This window comes from Cavia porcellus, unplaced genomic scaffold (assembly GCF_034190915.1).
Source record: "Cavia porcellus strain 051 isolate PalLab524CR breed Dunkin Hartley unplaced genomic scaffold, mCavPor4.1 scaffold_23, whole genome shotgun sequence".
In the NCBI taxonomy this organism is placed as follows: Eukaryota; Metazoa; Chordata; class Mammalia; order Rodentia; family Caviidae; genus Cavia; species Cavia porcellus.
Window position 1 is genome coordinate 2023758 of NW_026947506.1, and position 20156 is coordinate 2043913.

Here is a 20156-nt window from a genome sequence, read left to right on the forward strand (position 1 = left end):
AGATTTGAGAGAACTCATATTTTATCATTTTGCACTGCTTTTTTCATTCAGTAGAAGGTTTTTTTTTTTTTTTTTTTTCTTTTGTATAAATCTTTTTCTAGCTACTTCATAAAATCTTGAATTTTCTCCAAATGAGTCTTATGCATTGGTTAAGGTCAGTCTCGTTGTGATGGGATTCATTTTCCTAAGTTTTTTTATTTTTTCTAAAATTGCTTTAGAGACGTTTAAAAAGTAGGGATTTCATGTTTCTCTAAGGAGTGAGATGCATTACTAATTCTAAGAGTTGCATTTTCATAGAAACTGTACTAACATAGAAAAGTAACATTATTTTTCGCAGTTTGCGGCTCCTATCACGGTGAACTAGCTGAGGATCCTCGCTGTGTTTCCCACGTGAAGTGGTAATCATCTAACAGTTTCCTGGTGTGTTGTGTGTCCCGTGGGGCACAAGCGTCAAAGCTCAGGAAATGTCACCCGAGGCCTGGGCCAGCCACTGACCTCAGCACCCTGCCAGCTCCTCCTGGGTGCTGCTGGGGAGGGATCTGGGTGGTCTAGGGTCCAGCACTGTGCACGGGGGAGCTCCGGGGTGACCTGAGCAGGTCGGGCCCACGCCCTGGAATGAGGAGACTTGGGTGGAGGAACCAGCTGTCCTCCCAGTGACTAACATGACAAGACACCGGAGGTTTTGGGGACCGGTGCTTCTCCTGCAGGGTGAGGACAGGGCTGAGGGCCTCTGTGCTCTGCCCACTGGACATGGTTGTCTTTGGGGACATCTCATGCTGGAGGCCCCTGCACCCGCCAGCTCCCTTCATTCCTGAAATCTGCGGGGCAAGGGGCAGGTTTGCCAGGGGCTGGGTTTGCTCCTAACTGTGAGTCTTGATGCCTGCAGCTGAGGAGCTCCAGCACCTGGGCTCGCGTCCCCTCTCCCTGCACAGGCGAAGGCCCAGCCTCGGGAAGTGGCCTCGTGCTGCCCGTGGTGCCCTGGGTCCGGCTGGGGGCCTGGCAGTGGGGCGGCCTGTGCACCATGCTGTGGAGTCCCTTTCGTTTCTCATTTATTGTCATGATTTGTGAAAAGCCAGCCACACTTTTTCCTGCTTCTGATTTATTTCAAATATTTATCTTCTATCAATATGTACTTCCCCCTTTTCAGTTTAACTGTGATTACTTTTGATCCTCCCTGGATAGCCAGTGGATTACGCTATAATTAAACGATCAGGTTTTCACACAAGATAAGAAAACCGCAAATCCTAACAGGGACTGATGTCTATTGTTATTAGTCCAACAGGAAAGCATCGTGGCATTTCAGGAGAGTTTTTCAATCCACCATGTATACAGTTCTTACTTCATTATCAACTCACTAATGTTTTTAACTTGTTTTTTGTTTCCCTGACAGCCAAATTAGTGGCTCAGTGCTGTGACTTAGGAAAGTTCCATGTCTCCTGCTTATTAAAAATGTGTTAGCTGTGTTTCATGGCATTTATGGCTATATATTCTTTAGGAACAAAATTTTAAAAATCACTGTAGTCCTTTACTATAAAAGCTTGACCTTCGCTTTCTGAATAGTCAGCCACTGGGGAAGCGGATTTCTACATCCGCGCACATTCCCGGGACTCAGGTTCCATGGACTGAGGCTAAATATTTTGCCTCAGGCTCAAGGGAAAGATAAGATGGACTTTGGCGTTTTAAAGGCCTGGATTTGAATCTTGACACTTTTTGTTGCTATTTCTGACAACCTGGTTGTGCGTCAGACATTGCTTCCTTCTGTCGTGGTGTGTTTTTTGGTGAGGTTTGTGCCTATCCTACACACATATTTACATTATTAATATTTTTGTTTCTTTGTTTTACATGTTTAAAAATTTGGAGCTTCAGTTTTTTCAGCTAGTAAAGGGATCTAAAATAAGAAATACCATGGGGCAGAGACTTGCTGTGAATGAGATGCCTGTCTGGGTACCATGAGCATTGCAGGTCTTCAGCAAAAACAGACGTCCCTCAGTTAAAGATCTGCTCGTTTAATGACTCTGAGTTTACCACCTGCTGCTTGGACCTGGGACCCTTCTTTTCTTTTGAGCAGTTTTGTGTATCTTGCTTGTAGGGTCCCAATGTCTTTTTCGTGTGCCTTGCTTGTACGTACTGTAAACTGTGCTGACCATTCTGTACAGTGTAGTACTACGGTTTTGTGCTCTATGTTAGAGTACCCGCGTGTAACAGTTATGCAGATAGGCTAAGTTATAAGGCGGGGTTTCCTTTGGCCATGCTTTGTCTGGAATATCATCATCTGCACTGCCTCATTTGTCAGCCAGCTCAGTTAGGAACCTCTTGCAGGAGTGGGACTTAACCTGGTGGTTAAATGAAGGGTGCCTGTGTGGTTTTGAGTGATATTCTAGAGAACTGTGTCAGATCTTCGCCCTGAAGGGGATGGTGTGCCACCGAACGGTGATGAGGGAGACACCATCTTAGCCAGCCAGGGCTGCCGTATTGTGGTCCGTAGACTGAATGACCCCAAAACAACCGAGTTTACCTCTCAGTGGTGCTGGAGTCCGCTCAGCCTGAGGCAGGGCACTGGCTTGCTGGGGTCCCCAGGGGGGCCTCTTCCAGCTCCACGTGGTACAGAGAGGGCAGAGAGCCCTCTGCCTGTTCTTTTTCTTTTTAACAAACAGAATTTTACTTATCACTAGTAGAAGTCTGGATTTTACAGACTCTAGGACTGGGGGTTCACATCCATCAGCTCGCTCAACTTTAGCTCCAGGCTCGTCCCCAGGAGCTTTTCCTGAGCTACTGGCCTCACCATGAAGCTCCACGAGTTTCCCCAATTCAGACTCAGGCTTCTTCTGCATTTTTACTTTTCTGACTCAGGCATGACGAAATTGATAAACAGACTGGCAGGCCTCTCTAGGTCTTTCCCCAGCTGTCTGGAATCAGTTCACTGACCACGTCCTTCAGGTCATTTGTCTGCACCTCTCGGGTTATGACTTTCATCATCATCTCCTTCCAGATTTGCAGGTCTGGTGGTGCTGAGCATAGAGATCTTCTGTCTCTTGTTGTTGCCTTTTTTAGCAAAGCCAACACAGGACAAAGCAAATAATCATTGGTAGTCTTGGCATCAACAGGGGTTCTATCATGGCCTGCGTTTTTGACCAAGGGACACATTTTGTCACAGGTAAGGTCTGTGCCTTGGGAGTCAGCCAGCTTTCGCCCTGAACATCTTCTGTAACTAGCTTGAACTTCCCACGGGCAGCTTCGTCATCCTGCAGATCAGCAAGGCTCACTTCAAACACAGGACCTTTGTTTGAGCCCACACACGCAGGTTTGGTCCTGCAGTTCCAGTGACTGGTGTTTTCCCTGTATTTCTTATACTGAACATAACCAGGGCCTTCACATCATCCCAGGCTGCTTCAGAAAATGGGTCCACCACTTTGTGCCTGACTGCCTTTGGCAAGGTGCTTGTTCTTGGCTACTGCCGTGGTGCTGCTCGGAGAGCCAAAAGGCCCTTGGGTGTGTTCTTATAAGGGTGCTCATCCAATTTTCAAGGGCTCCACCTCCTGGCCAGTTGCTTTCCTGTGATGCTACCCCCAACTCCCACCATGCTGAGAGGCGAGTTTCATCATCTGAATGGGGGAGAGGATACAAACATTCACTCCATCTAGCACACTCATGCACACGTGCACACACACACACACACACACACACACACACACACACACACACACAGTGTGAATCTGAGGCTGTTTGGACGTAAGCGAGATTCTTACAACTAACAGAAGGTCCTGAATAACTGGGAGGATATTTACATAGAGTACAACTGTAGGAGCATCTCAAGGTGAACCGGTAACTTTTTCCATGTGGGCCGCCTGAAGCATAATATTCTCCACAAAAGCCTTGGCATGGAGACCCAGCAGGCCAGCATTTCTGGGTCACCAGTCTCTGCAGAAGTTCTATAGAGTAGACGTAGATAGAGTGGATTCTCAGTGCTCTGCTGATAAGAATGAAAATTGAAGTCAGCTGCAGCGACCCCTGATAAAATTAATGTTGCTTTGTCCAAGCTGAAATCAAGGTCTGATTCATCTCATGACAGGCACATATAATTATTGAGGAAATGCATTAGGAGGAAGTCAGACACCTGAGAGACTCAACATTCTCCTGTCTATTCCGTGGCCAATAACATCGTAGGAAACAAATTAAGGTGGAAACTGATTAACCCTGATTGCAGAAGTGCTGCTATGCAATTTAAAGAATCCATAAAGAACAACTGGCCGGGGTTCCAGAATAACCCATCCCACAACAGGAAATGGAAATGTTTTACTGCTAGAATACAGATGCTGAAATGATGTAATATTAAAGCATACTTTATTGAGGAAAGTGGTCCCACTTAATCAATAAAAAGCAATCTATTACTATGAAATGATGTGTTTCAAAATCAGAACTAGTCTAATTATGGTTCTTTCATTGGTTAACCTGGGTTTAACATAGCACTGAATCCTCTCTGAACTACACGTTAGAATTGCAATAATAAAGAAAAATAAATCTTTAGAAAAAGCTATGGTGCATTGAAGTTAAATCAACTCTACATCCAGAAACATTTTCATCCATCTGAGGCTTGGTCTTGAACCCTGAGTTGTGTTACATAAATAATCTTATACTGAGGAGTTGTGGTCCCTAAAGGTCACATCCTACATACGCACAGTTTTGGATTTGCTTCTCCAGGGTTTGATTTAGGTTCATCGGTTTGTTGGAAGACACCAATCCATGTGTGGGAGGAAGCTGTTACATAGTCTTTGCCAGTTAAGAGCGCTGGTGGACAGGCGCCCAGTCTCTGCTCGGGCCTGTGTTATAATCCTCCATGTGCCACATCGCCACGCCTTTAAACTTCGGTGTGATTGTGTCCTCCCTCATGAGTTGTGTGTCAGCCCCTTCCCCCCTCACACACCCATAGGTCCTTCTGTGTGTCAAGACGTCACAAAACACCACAGAACCCAGTGTCCTAAGAATGCTGAGATGACAGCCGCCATCCCCTCTGCCTAGTGGAGGAGGAGGTGGCCTCTGGTTCTGCCATCCACCTCCTGGTGTTCCAAGGAACTCATTGTTACTGTCACCCCGAAGCACATCTTGTGTTCTGGGTGCGGTTCCCCTACACCAGGAATGGGACTTTGGTCCTGATCCTGATCGGTTCTCCTTTGGGGCTCCATGTCTGGTCCTTGTTCCCAGCGAGAGTCACCGTGACTGTAGTCTAAGCAGACAGCTGTGCACAAAGCGGAGGTCATTAAAAAGCTATCCAATGCCCAGCGATGATAAATCCAGACCAAAAGCTCTGGGCACAAAGCACAGCACCAAGTCTTATGAACTTCGTGATTTGATCAAATTACTAACCATTCTAAAACCTCACTTTTCCTCTTTAAAACTACAAAGGAAATACTGAGTGGACTGTGTGGGGAATTCTGTAAAGTGTCTAGTACCAAATCTAGAAGGTGGTAGGTACTTTGTAAATATAACTTCTCCCTTTTCTCCATCATATAATGCAAACTATTTCCAGGAGCCATAGTCACTTCCTATTTACTTCTGATGTGAGTTTTTAATATGCTAATTACCACATGAACTAATTATGTTGTAGCCTTGGGAAGTTTCAGAGTGGGTCATTAAAGTTGTACATGTAACTGTGGTGAGACTTTTTTTTAAGATAGAGGTCTGATAATAAATCCCCCAGAAACTTTTATGTAACGTGACATTTTCATTTGAAGCTAAGGAACAGAATGAGAAAACTAGATCTTTTCATCTTCAAAAGAGTGTATGAGCTTTAAGTAATTGGTAGGCACGGCTCTCGTGTGCAGGGGAGATGAGCCCCCTTGGCAAAGAAGGGGTGAAAGCTCAGAGGGGTAATGACACGATCCTTCGAGCAGTGCAGAATGAAGCCGGGTGCCCTGAGGGTTTGGGGGCACCCAGTGTCTGTGGCACAGGTGGCGATGGCTCGGGAGGACCGAGGAAGGCTCCTAAGGGTCCAAAGCAAGGGCTCGCTGTATGGTTTGGCAAGTTTCTCGCCTGCCCTTATATTTAATTATAAATGAACATAGGAATTGAGTGGTTAGAGTATTTAATCTGCTAAGCCCAAAGCCTTATTAAATATTGTGGTAGTTTTCTTTGAGGCATTTCAGATTTATTAAATTATGCCATTAAAGGACTGTGAACAAGTGACTACACTTTGGTCTCTTTCATCTTCATCCACACGGTGAGAGTGTAAAATGGCACACCCTGCCTTCCTCAAGGAAAGTTAATCATAAAATGAGGACTCAAAACACACGCATAATGCTTTCTGAGCAGTCAAGGGCACCAGAGGTGGGAGGCTGAGTGAGTCTCCAGTGTCAGTTTAACTTTGAAGTCAAATCCAAATTCTAACGCACGCTTTCCGTGTGCCCTGGGACACAGAAGTTAATTTTTCTGAAATGAGTCTCTGCATCCATAACACAATAGTTCCAATATGTCCTTTTCATCTACGGGTGTCCAGAGGATTATCTAACTTTTACTGAAGTTCTCAGCACTTGGTTTTTGCAGGTAGAGTAGGTCTTGAAAGAAATGGGAACTTTCTTCTCTGTTACTGTACAAGCTGTGGAAAAACTTTCTGATAGCTCTGTTTGCTTGGTGTATTCCTCGATAGGACACACACAGGGATCCCTTATAGATCATAGACCACCGGATTCCCACCAGGTCTCTCTCTCTGTCTCTCTCTCTCTCTCAACAAAAAGTTATCAAGTTTTTATTGATTTGAAACAACTGCTCATCTTCTCGACTTTCACTTCACCTGGCCAGACACCCGCGTTAAATACCGCTCCCCTGAATTCCACTTTGCATTCCCCATCTTTGCTCATCTGTGACTCACTCGGGCCAGGTTTCATCTGGTTTGGTTTAGATGAAAAGTCAGCCAGCGTGTCCACATCACTGTGAAAGAATTCGCTCTCTACAAACCTCGGTGTGCCCGTTGTGGCTCATAGTTTCCTATGCTTTTGCCAGTTGCCGTGAACACGTGGGTTTAGAACATGGCTCACTGTTACCTCTGGCCCGTGCTGATATTTTGGTATTTTTACCTCTTTTGACCTGGCTTTGGGACCAGCACAGGTGAGAGACGGAGACGTAAAAGCAGAAAGAACTGTGTCTATCAAATTGCACTAACTAATCTTCAAAAGAAAATAAGTTTTCATTGGAAAAACTCAGAAATCTACTATTCGGGATGAGATATGAATTTGGGAATAAGTCTGCCTTTTGGGAGAAAGTGTGAAGCAGCAGACGGAACCCTGGCTTTGGAAACAGACTGTGTGGACCCTGGGCCTCCTTCCCGGGCTCACGCCCAGGGTGTCTCAGGAAGCCCCACTGTCCGTGGCCTAGGCTTCCTCTACCAGCTGAGGTGGTCTCACCAGGTGCTGGCTAGGATTTCCTTCTGCCTTCTACGGCTCAGAAAAAATGGCTTTTAGTGTAAACCCTGGACTCACATTTGGATGTTCTGCTGTTTGTACCTAAGACATTTTGCAGTTTGGGGTTTGTTAGGACAGCGAATTCAGATGCAATGTAAAACATGTGCCATCAACAGCCAACAAAGAGCATGAAGCATGCTTTAAAACTATGCTGCATTTCACATGGCAGCATCAGTAAGCATATTTTTAAACTTAAAGAAATGTAAACATGCAGCCGTGCTCCCGAGGAAAACCTACCAGCCAGGCCCGTGCTTCTGTGCCTGGGCTTGAACCCCTCACTGTCAGCCTCTCCTAGCGGCTGGCAGGCATGAGCTCAGCCCTCTCCCGCTCCTTAAATGTCTACCTCTGAATAAAGGGCAGGCCTCATGTCCTGAGTTACCTGCTCTAATAGGAAGCCCTGGTTCACTCCCCTCACGGCCCTCTCCCATCACCCTGTGCATTTCATGTTCCAAAGTCACTCTTCAGGACACAGCAAGTGAGGAGCGCGGTGTGGCTAAGGGACTGGGCTCTAGGTGCTAGTCACACAATTCCCTGGTTTCCTCCTTGCAGATTCTCAAACATGAAGTAAAGATTATGTTTCATGGAGCACCCATTTAAGCCCGCACACCAGGCCGAGTGTGCGCGTGTCTGTGTGTGTGTGTGTGTGTGTGTGTGTGTAAGAACAGACTTTGCTTTCATCTCAGCCTGAGATGCATGACGCTTTTAATATGAAATCACTTCCCATTCAGCCCAGAGCTTCCTGTTTTTCTGATGAATGTCACACGTAATGACAGATTATACCCATTTATCCTCAGCAGTAAATCATTTCTCACACAAGAGGTGTACGTTATTATGAATTCTGATCCGAGCTGCCCACTTCCTCTAGCTGGTGGAAATGCTGAACCCTCCGTGCAATGTCCTGGGAGAAACAGGGAAAATTTCGCTGTTGGATGAAGGTTGGGCGACTCTAGGGGTTCCTGAAATGCCTTTTTAGAAAATCATATTTCATGTAGACCCTTCTGCAGTCTAGGCATCTGAGCTGCACAAGTCTTTTTTTGGCCTTCTTCCCTTAATTAAATCAGAAAGCTGTGGGACTTTTTGCAGCTTGCTCTGTGTTATCTACAAATGGATTCGTGAATGACACTGGGTGGACCCTGTGCCCCTTTTCTTAGAGAGACAATAATTATTACCACTTCTTTTTGAAACATGCTGTGAGTGTTTTATCAGTTCATTTGCTAATGAGTTCCCTGTTTCCTTTATAATGCCAATCACAAGGATGCTTTTAAAATAAGAATCATCGCCTACATTTCTTTTCTTTCCACTCTTTCTTATCAAGCTGTGTACTGTTTTGCTTCAGGGAATCACCCATACCACCCAGCCCTAGAAGGAGGAGGCTGCCTGCCTTCATCTCTATGGATGGCAAACTCTCTCATTGTCTCCGTCCCAGAATACCTCCAGAGGAGTCTCTTCTCAGTTCCCATTGCTGTGTTAGCTATCAGCCTCCTGCAGTACACATCTGTGCTCAACAGCATGTGAGCGCTCAGTACCGAAATCATCCCACGTAGCAGGAGACCCCAAATGAAGCAGGAAGAATAGATCCTGTGTCCCTTCTTTCTGACTTGGGTACTGACCAACAAGTTCTTACTGTTGAGTCAGCGTTTATGCAGATAGTAGCTGGTGATCCACACAAGCAAGTCAGCAGCCTGCACTTAGCATTTACAAAGAGCTTTCCTTCACTGGGTCATCATTACTTCTTGAAGTAGATTTCTGTGTTTTGACCACTTAGAACAATAGTTAATGAGCTGGGGGTTTAGCTCCGTGGCACAAGTGTCTGCCTGGCAAGTGCAAGGTCATGAGTTCCATTCATGGTGCAAAAAAAATTTAAGAGACTAAAGAAATAGGTAATGAAATGTATATCCTGCTCTTCTACACTCTGTGAGTGCATCACATGCCTTCTATGGTTTACACAAGTAAGCATGATATCCATACATTTATATCCTTAAACAACAGATCATCCTTTATTCAAAATGTTCCCTGCCTTTCACAACAGGCGCATTCCTTGAAAATTAGAATTCACGTTTCTTACAATAGCTTTTTGTGCATATTAAAAAATCAGTATTAGAATTTTCTGATACTGATAGGAAATAAAATCCATCCATTGTACACCTATTGTTATCCTCTGTTTCATTTTTCATAGACACAATTATTATTTCAAGATCTCTGATATTCAGTGTGAAGACTTCCCTCCATACAACTACCCTATTACTTTTTTTATCTTCTCCCATCAAAAATAGATTACTTTTACCTGTAATATGGTAAATTCCAGGATCCCTACAGCATGGTATTCAGCCCACAGAGTTGTTTTGCATTCTAAATCATGCATTGCCTCTACTCTATGCTGTGAGTTCTAGATTCATGAATGAGGTAGTGAGGTTAGAGAAGCTCATGAGCAAGTAGGGGCAAAAATCTATATAATAAAGGTCAAAGTATCGATTTAAAGTCATGCACGATCTTCTGATCCACTGACACTCAGTGTATTTAACTTTGCTCTGACCGGTAAATAATACTGAATACCTGTAACAGAAAGGATCTGGCTCACGGTGTCAGAGGATTCAGTCAATGGATTGGGTCCAAGGGAGAAACGTGATGGTGCCAGTCTGGTGCAGCAAATGTGCTTGGGTCGTGGTAGCAGGGAAACAGCACACTGGAGGAAGAGGCCAGGGACCAGACATTGTACCCAAGGTCATGCCTTTGCGGCCCATCAGACGCTGGCATAGGTGTGCCTTCCGAATTCCTAGGTTGTCCTCAAACCAGTCAAGCTGACACAATTAAATGTAACTGTCACACCCTCCAAGAGCGAATGTGTCACCCCTGGGGAAGGTGATTGGTATAAACAGGCTAAAGGCTCCCGGGTGCTGAAATTGACCAGTGAGGCACAGGACAGCTGCTGACCACAAAGCACGAAGGCTCTGCCTGGCTGAGGAGACCTTGCACCTGGATAAATGTTCACATATGATTGTATTTGTTTATCTCTTCGGACTTGAAACCATTGTCCTATTCTTTCCTCATGTCTCATATAAAAAGTGGGTGCAGGTGCCTCCTGGATTTAGGCAGACAGTTTCAATCCATAACTGAAATCACAGGAGTTTTACAATGAAGAATTGGCCTCAATCTATTTGTGAGCTCAAACTTTGCTAAAGGGGCACATTTCAAAGCAAATCCTACATTTTCTTAAGATTTAAGATATAGCTCCATCAGCAGGAGACATCAGACTGATGTTGTAAATAAGGGTTGTGTCAGCCACGGGACTCGTGATATATCTGAAAGCGACTGATAATGCATCAGAAACCTCCAGGAGCAATACCAGAGTTGCTGCTTTGCAAATTATCATAATTCAGTTCCAGATCCTTCTTCTGATAGTTAAAAGGATTGTGGAAAGGCTACACCCACAGCCAGTCTGTAGGTGATCTTAATACCAATTAGTTAACTTAAAGACCTTTCTGTCTTAATTATGGCTCCTTTTTAAATAAGGCTACATAATTAAATTCTCAATTCAGCTAAGGAAAGCTTTACATTTTAATCAGTGTCACAGAAGTCTCCGTAGTCAAACTTAGATCTAAGTTTCCGTGATGAGTGGCTGGGGAAGGGGATTTGTTCTGATACCACTGATGCTTTTGAGACAGTAACTCTACCTGCAGATTGCTATAGCTGGAGAGGTTTCTGGTCCACCCAGCATGTGTCTTGGATTCAGACCAAACCTGGTTTGGGATTCCAGTTTCTACATTCCCAATGTCATTAATGCTGTGTAATTCTTCTTGCCTTGTTGCAAATTCAGTAATTGCTTTTGTTACATTAGTTGGGTTTAGCATTTTTCTCTTTGTTTTTAAATTGAAGATAGTCTGGCATCAAAAAAGTTGCTCTTTTTGACTTAGATTTCCCCAATGCTCAACTTTCCCTCAGTTCCTACTAACCATTATTGAGCTCAGTTCCTGCGAGTTCAACAATTTTAGATTATGTGTATGAGTAAGATCCAACAGTGTCCTTCTCTGCCTAGCTGGTTTTACTTAATAGAATGTGCTCCAGGTTTATCACTAGTGTTGCAAATAACAAGAGTCTCATGCTTTTTATGACCGTAGATTCCATTGTGAATATTGTCCACATTTCCTCTACCTCTTCACCCACTCATTGTAATGAGCACTTAAGTTGATTTTGTATCTTCACTGTTTTGAATAATACTACAAGGAACATGGAATGCAGGTGTCTTTTTGACATACTAATTGCATGTTTTTTTTGAGTATGTGCCCAAAGCATACAGTGGGATTACTTCATCCTATGATAGTTCTATTTTCAAACCTTTTAGGAACTTCTTACTGTTTTCCATCGTGACTCTACTCAATACACTCCCACCAAAATGCAGAGGAAACATAACTTCAAGAAACATATTGTGCAGTCTGGTGATACAATTTATAACAATGTGCTATAAACTTAAAAATTGCTAAGAGGATATATTTAAGTGTTCTTACCATAAATAGGTCATAAGTATGTGAGGTAATGCGTATGTCCATAGGCCTGGTTAATCACTCCCCGATTTATATATATTTTAAAATATTATGTTGCCCACTACATTATATATTTAGATATGAACATGCATATGTATGATTCCATAAAGAGGAAACAACTTATTGTCCTTTAATAGTTCTCTCAGTCTTCCTGTGCATAGTTGTTTACGTGCTCCATTAACTCAGTATAAAGCTCAGGAACTCTCTCAATAAATGAGTGACAAGTATCCATGACATGATTTGCTTAAGAACACATGTGTATTGGAGAGTAATTTACAAACCTAGGTCTTTCATGTTTAAAGTAAACCCTGGTCTCACTTCTTGATATTTGGAACCCACTTTGAAATACCTAACCTTAGGAGCATCATAGAGTGCCTGGCCATTTATTTGTCCACTGAATTCCCACAGAAACTATAAAAAGGAACCATGAGGAAAGCCTGGGATTTAGTATCAGCCCTTTTGAGTCTGAGTGTCATTCAAAGACTTGAAGTGAGATCTAGGTGTTCAAGAGATCGCTTTGCTCAGATTCCATGACCCGTCTTGAAAAGCTGGGGAGATGTTCAAATCACCACAGCAACTAGGGGAGCAGCGCAGAGACAGAGTAAGGGGTGAGAGTGGACAGCCGAAGGACCTCCAGGCAGCTGCTGGCTGACCATTCTGGCCCCGCACCCACATCTGGAGGCTGAAGCCACCCCTGCACACAGCAGTGATCCTCCTGCAGACCCGGCAGGTTTACCCCGCACAGATCTGAGCTCTGATTCGGACACCACCACAGAACCGTGGACACCAAAGGAATTTTACTGTTTTTCTGTGTGATGTTTTGATTTGCTTTCCTTTTGCTGTCTTTTTGGTTTTGGTAGTTTAAGTTTTTACTTGTAGTGCTTGCTTGCATGATTTTTTCTCTTCCTTCAATTGTCTTTCTTGAATTTTTGATGTGGTCACGCGAGTGAGCGTTGTCTCTGGTCTTTCTGGTTTACTTTGATAGTGTTTTGCTTTCCTCTTTCATTCTTGCTCTCCTGTAGTCTTCTCCAGTTTCCCAAAGCTTGAATGATCATTCTCTGTCCTTCACTCTTGCTCCTACTATATTTCTCTGCATTTATCTCTCTATTTTTGTATCTGTTCCTCTTAAATTGATCTCACACACATGCACACATACACATGAGTAAAATCACTCCAGTAAGGTGAAAGTCACTGCCTACAAGTTCCAGGTTTATATCGCAGATTGTTATGTAACTGTGGATTTCTTCTTATGGTTAAAGGTACCAAGTTAGTAGTTACTACCATTTGTAAGTTCCTAGGCTGTGCATGATGCTGTCGTCACTGCTAATTGTACTACTTGGGCCAGGGTGTCATACTGTGGTCTTCAGGTCGTCTCCCTTGTGTGATAACACTGTGATTGTCTGGGATCATAATCATCACATAGTCCAGTACTAAACTACTGGGTGCTGGGCCACAAAGATCACAACTTCTCAACCCTAATAAATTGGAAAGGTAGGCTGTTGGGATAGACACAAAAGCCCAGAGCCAGTGCACCTAGAAGGTATCTAGAGATTTTCTATGGAAGCCTCAGTACTGGTGATAAAGCTGCCTACTGTGAGCAATTTACAGGCATCGACGCAGAAAACAAATTAAAGTTTAAAAATAGAAAATGACAAGATGCAGAAGCAAAGTGCAACCCCATGCCTGCACCCCACCAGGACAAATCCAGGGACAGCAAGATCAAACCACCCACATGAATCTTCTGAAATGGTAGCTAGAGAAGTAAAAACAAACAAACAAGATAGATGAATGAGACTATAGAGAAAATTAATCAAAAATAATCCCTCAGGTAAAAACAGAGATGAGCATCATAATGAAGCATTTGCTCAATGAATCTAGGTGGAAACAGATTAAAGAATAAAGGAGCTTAAGAAAATATAGAAATGATGATTGCCCAACATGGGAAAGAAATGAAACCCATGAAACAGATTCAAACAGATATCCAGTAGATTAAAAATACCATTGATATTACACACAGCAGAATGAACAAAGGCAAGAATATCAACTCTAAAAGACAGGATTGTAGTTAACGTTCATGACAAGAAAGATTCCTTAACAATAACGAGGGAACCATTAAAACTTAATCCAATAGTTGCAAGTTTATGCAAAGAACAATAACATAAGATTGAAGAGAATCAGCAAAAAATCAGGAGACATAAAAAACCCTGTTCACAGAAGTATTAGCAAGAATCTTCCTAAACATTGAAAAAGAATTCGACATAAAGAAAAATGAGACATATAGAACTATCAGCCATGACCAAATAAATCTGCACCAAGACACAAAATGCTCAAAATTCTAGGTATTCAGCACAAGAAAAGAATATTAAGTTGTTAGAGAAAAAAGCAAATTACTGTAAAGGAAAGGGCTTCAGAATCATAGCAGACTTCTCAACATAAAACCTCAAGTCAAGGAGAGCTTGGAGTAAAGTATTTCAAGTCCTAACAGTAAACAACCTCCAACCCAGACTGACATACCATGCAAAACTATCTTTCAGAATCAACAGAGAAATAAGATATTTCCATGACAAAGAAGAGTTAAGAAATTAATAACCCCAAAACCATGTATCCAAAATGTTCTGAAGGACATTTTAGAAATAGCAAAGACCACAATTTCAGAACCAATAATAGAAAGAAGCCACCAGGCAGGGTAAAAAAAATCAAACAGAAAGGAAAGATAGGGAACCAACAAGAGGAAAATCATACGATAAGGATAAGGTGATAAACATGAGTTGTGTCCATCAACGTTAACGGCCTCAGTTCAGTAATCAAAAGAAACAGACTGACAGAATAGATCAAAAACAAGACCCAGTTCTTTGCACAGCAGAAACACATTTAAATCAAGTGGAAATACACTGACTAGAAGTTAAAGGGGGGAAAGAATATTTTTTGCAAAACAAATCCAGAAAAAGATAGGAGTGGCTATTCCATTTACAGATAAAGTGAACTTCACACCAAGACAGATCAAGAGACAAATAAATTCCCTTCATACTTCTCAAGGAAAAATTGAAGGAGAAGAGATAATAATCATTAATCAGCATGCACCAAATACTGGTATACCCAACTATATAAAATAAATGTTAATGGACAGGAAAAATCAAATATGATGGAGGACCTTGATACTCTACTCTCACAAATAGACAAATCAACTAAACAAAAAATCCACAAAGAAATATCAGAACGGAATCAAACCTGTGGACAAATGGACTTAGTATATCCCTACAGAGGGTTGTACCCCACATCAAGCACACAGCAGCACATGGGATGTGTTCCAAAATAAAACACATACTAGCTCATAGCGTACTTAAGTAAATGCAAAGGACTTAAAATTATCCTACGCATATTATCAAACCATAGTACAATGAAATTGGAGATCAATTGCAAAAGAAAATTCCGGAACTTCATAAATGCATGGAAATTAAATAGCACCCTCCTGAACAGATAAAATTGAAGGAATTGGACAGTTCTACACTTAAATGAGAATGCTGATGCCACATTCCTGAACTGGTGTGACACAATAAAAGCGGCCCTATGAGGAAAATATAGAGCAGAGAATTTCCCCCATCAGACAAACAGAGCAAGTTCAAATACACAATTTAACATTGAACCTCAGATTCACAGCAAGTCAAGCCCAGACTTTGTATGAGGGAAGAAATTATACGATCAGAGCAGAAGTTAATGTGATTCAAACTAAGAAAACAATACAAAGAATCAATGAATTGAAGCAATGGTTCTTTGAAAAATTAAAATTGGCAAACCTTAGCCAACCTTATTAAAAAAAAAAAAAGACAAAGAAGACTCAAATCCATGCCGTTAAGGATCAGAAGGCTGAAACCACAGCACAGCAGATTCTGTGGAAATCCAGATGATCGTCAATATCTACTTCTAGAACCTGTACTGAAATGAAATGAGAAACACTAAAGAAGTGGACAGATTCCTAGATATAGATGAATTACCAAAGCTGAATCAAGGAGTAATTAAATTGAAATCAAAACTAAAAACATACCAGAAGACAAGCCCAGGACCTGAGAGATTCATTGCGAATCTACAAGAAATGTTGAGAAGATTTAATGCCAACATTCCTTGAACTCTCTAATGAAATTGAAAGGGAAATAACAGTCTCAAAGTCAGAAGCGAGTATTGCCATGGTACCAAAATCAGAGATGGATCCAAGCAAAGAAGGGAACCTCAGGCCAGTCTCCCTAAAATCCTCCATAAAATACTGTCACACAGAATGCAGGAAATCATCAAGAGGGTTATACACCATGACCGAGTTGAATTTCTCTAAATACACAGTAATAGTTCCATGTATATGCAAATCAATAAATGTAATTCACCATATCAACAAAGCCAAGGACAGGAATCGCATAGTCATCTTAATAGTTGCAGAAAAAGCATTTGACAAAGCCCAGCACCCATTTATGATAAAAATCCTACAGAAAATTTCAATAGACAGTCTTGATTGCAATCTGATAAGAGCCATTATATGAAAAACTAACAGCCAACATCATACTAACTGGTTAATTACTGAAAGCTTTCTTTCTAAAATCAGGAACATAAAAGGATGTCCATTATCACCACTCCTATTCAATGTAATTCTGGAAACAGTAGCCAGAGCAATTAGGCAAGAGAAATAAATAAAAGAAATAAGGATAGGAAAGGAAATTGTTAAATTATCTGTATTTTCAGATGATATGATACTGTACATAAAAGACCCCAAACACTCCACCAAAAGACTTCTACGTTTAAAAACTAATCTCAGTCCAGTAGCTGGATACAAAGTCAACACTCAAAAGTCAATTACATTTCTATTCACAAATAAGAGATACATTGAGAGAGAAATTAGGTAGACCATTCCTTCACAATAGCATAAAATAAATGAAATGCTCGGGATTCAATGTAACCAAGGAAGTAAAAGTTATTTATATTGGATACAGCGCTCTAAAAAGGACCTCAGAGAAGTTATCAGAAAATGGAAAGCTATCTCTTGCTTCAAAATTGTTATGAAGATTTAATGCAATTCCAGTAGCCTATCTCATAAAATTAGAGAAACATTGCTAAAATTTATTTGGAATCAAAAGACCAAGTATACAATTCTGAGCTATAAAAGCAAGGCAGGAGGCATCACTATCCCTGTCTTGAAATTACACTACAAAGCTACTATGATAAAAACCAAGGTAATGACATAAACAGACCTGAAGACCAACTAAAAACACTAAACAAATGCCGAAACAGCTCCAAAGCACTCAGCCACGGGATGTTCAAAGCAGGTGATAAACACTGTCATTCGGAGAAAGCTAAGTAAATAGTGGTGGAAAAACTGGCTTTCCACAAGCCTGACGTTAGACCCATGGCGATCACCATGCACTACACTAACATCAAAATGGATCAGAGGTCTAAGTGTCAAGACAGAAACACTAAATCTCCTGGAAGACAGAAAAGATAGAACTCTTGAAGACACTGGCGAAGATAAAGACTTTATGCACAAAACCTCAGTTGCACAGAAAATATCACAAGGAACCAATAACTGGGATCTCATCTTATTTAAATGCCTTGGCACAGCGAGAGAAACCACCAACAGAGCGAGAGACAACCCACAGCGTGCAAAAAAAAAACAGTGCCAGCTGATCCTCAAAGGACTAACACCTGGAATATAGAGAGAACTCAAGAACATCAGACCCCTCCAAACTTAAAAGACCCAACCCAAAAAATGGTCTTCTGAAATGGATAGACACTTCTCAGATGAAGAAATAAAAGCAGCAAATAAATAAATGAGAAAATATTGCACATCACGGGTCATTCAAGAGTCAAATTAAAGCAATGCTGAGATTCTATCCCACTCCAGAGAGAATGGCTGTCGTCAAGAAATCCATAAAAATCAAATGCTGGCAGGCTCTGGGGAGAAAGAAACCCTTTTCCTCTGGTGATGGGTGGGTGCACTGGTGCAGCCACCGTGGAAATCAGTGAGGAGGGTCCTCAAAAAACTAAGACTAGAGGTTCATTTGACCCTGCTCTCCCCCTTCTTAATATCTTCTCCCCAAAATTAAAAACACCAAACCACGGCAATATATGGACATCCATGCTTATAGCAGCACCATTTGTGATAGCTAACTCTTGGAAACAGCCCAAATGGCCATCAGTCGAGGGATGGATAAGGAAGCTGTGGGGTTTTTCTTTTTCTGAAATGGAGTACTACTCAGCAATAAAGAAGGATAGAGCCAAGATATATCTAGGTAAAAGGTGCCGTGTGAGACCCTACTCTTAAATGAAATTAATCGGACACACGTGTAAGTATCTCACTACTGCTCTTGTGTGAGAAACTAAAAGTGTAAATATGGACCAAAATATAAATAGATTTGTGAAACAGACAGGAAATATTCAAGTGGGAAGTGGCTAGGGAGGAGGGAGGGATTAAAGCAAGAACGGAAAATTTAAAGCAAAGATGGAAAAATAGAAAGGAATCTTGTGTAAAACAGGAAAGGAAGAGGGTTGAAGGGAGGAGGGAAATCAGAAAGAAAGAATCGAGATACACCGTTAGCAGACACAAATTCCCTGTGATGAATGTGATCATTACGTGTATCTAGAAGGTACCAATAAAATTAATTAAAAAGCAGAGAGTATTGCAAAGTAACATTCGTAAAAGGATCAGCACGACCCACAGGTATCATAGCATTTATGTTTGGACTCCAGAAGACAGCAAAGGGCCTTGTTTCCTTTATACGGAGCAAGGAAAGAGAGCCCAGGGGAAGGCTCAGCAGCTCCCCGGCTCTAACGTCCAGGGTGGCTGTCTGGTAAACTTTCCATCTTCTGTAAGCGCAGACTTCGAGTCTAGGGCAACTGGAAAACACTAGGACAGAATTCCGGGAGGGAGGATATTCCTCTTTCAAATCAGCCGCCCAGAGACCCTTCACATCTGCGGGCCTGTGAGTTCCCTAGGAAGCATCTGCCTTCCCGTAGCCTCCCAAAGGAATGGCCACTCTTCCTCTAGGAATCAAAGTTTCTCTAGTCAAGAAACCTCAAAATCACCTGCCACCATTTCCTGCAATAATTAGTTAACAATAGCATTTTACACCTAAATTCAAGCCCCTAAAAAGGAGGTGTGTATTCTTTCCGTGGGATTTTTTCAGAGACCAAATACCACCCAGGAATTGAAGCAAATATTTGAGGAAATCTGAGTTCTTCACATATTTTCCTCTATAAATGATCTGAAACCCATCCTGGTAGTTATAAGGCCTAACGCCAGGTATAAAGATGACCAGAATGGAAGTATATATTATTAAATAATTATACTTATTTTTCTACTTCTTGGTATCATGCTCATTTTATTTGAGTTTAGTCTTGAAAACAATGTTATCAATAATTTATCTAAAGTACATCCATACAAAAGCTAAGTAAACATCAGATATGGTGATGCATCACTGTGTGCCCAGCAATTTAGGAAGCAGGAGGATCACAAATCCGAGGCCAATGTGGGCAATTTAGCAAGGTCTTGCCTCAAAATTAGATTTACAGATGGAATGGATGTGGAGCTTGGTGGTGGAGCTATTGCCTCGCATGCAGGAGGCCCTGTGTTCTGTTCCCTGGGCTGCAGAGGATAAGTCAAAAAGCAAATTAAAAACCAAGTGGGAAAGTCAGAATATATGCCCAGTCCTGTTAGTCACTAGGATATGAATGAGCAAGCTAGTTAAAGGTCTGACTGACCTGTCGGTGTCAGGTATGAAATTCCTGAGAGACGAGACAGAGGAGAGGCAGCATAAAACAGTAACACCGTCCACGGAGCGAGAGGCCAGGAGCCAGAGGACAGCTCAGTCCACTCCGTGCCACCAGCCCGTGCTCTTTTTCTTCCGCTGTGTTTTGCCTGCTACACAGGGAGAGAGAAATGGGAGGGCACCGGGTGGTGCAGGAGGCTGTGCGCGCCTGGCTGTGCTCTGCTTCAGCTGGTATTTCCAGCTCTCACTCAGTTACTGCTCAGGATCTGGACTCACACACAGGCACTGGTGAAGGAGGCTCGAGGACTAGAGATGCAGACGGCCTGAAGTTAGCCGTGTGACGGGGGGCCTGTCATCACGGGCAGCCGGCTGCAGGACGGTGATTCTCGGGGGGAACCCAGAGATGACCTGCCCATTTTAAG

The 20156-nt window shown here is 42.3% G+C and overlaps 1 protein-coding gene and 1 pseudogene across 10 annotated transcripts in view; one reads left to right on the plus strand and one right to left on the minus strand.

Annotated features, from left to right (window-relative positions):
• Positions 1-20156, plus strand: part of Nrg3 (neuregulin 3) — a 956071-nt gene that overhangs the window by 727569 nt on the left and 208346 nt on the right. The window lies entirely within an intron of this gene.
• Positions 549-6841, minus strand: LOC111755713 (small ribosomal subunit protein eS1-like; annotated as a pseudogene).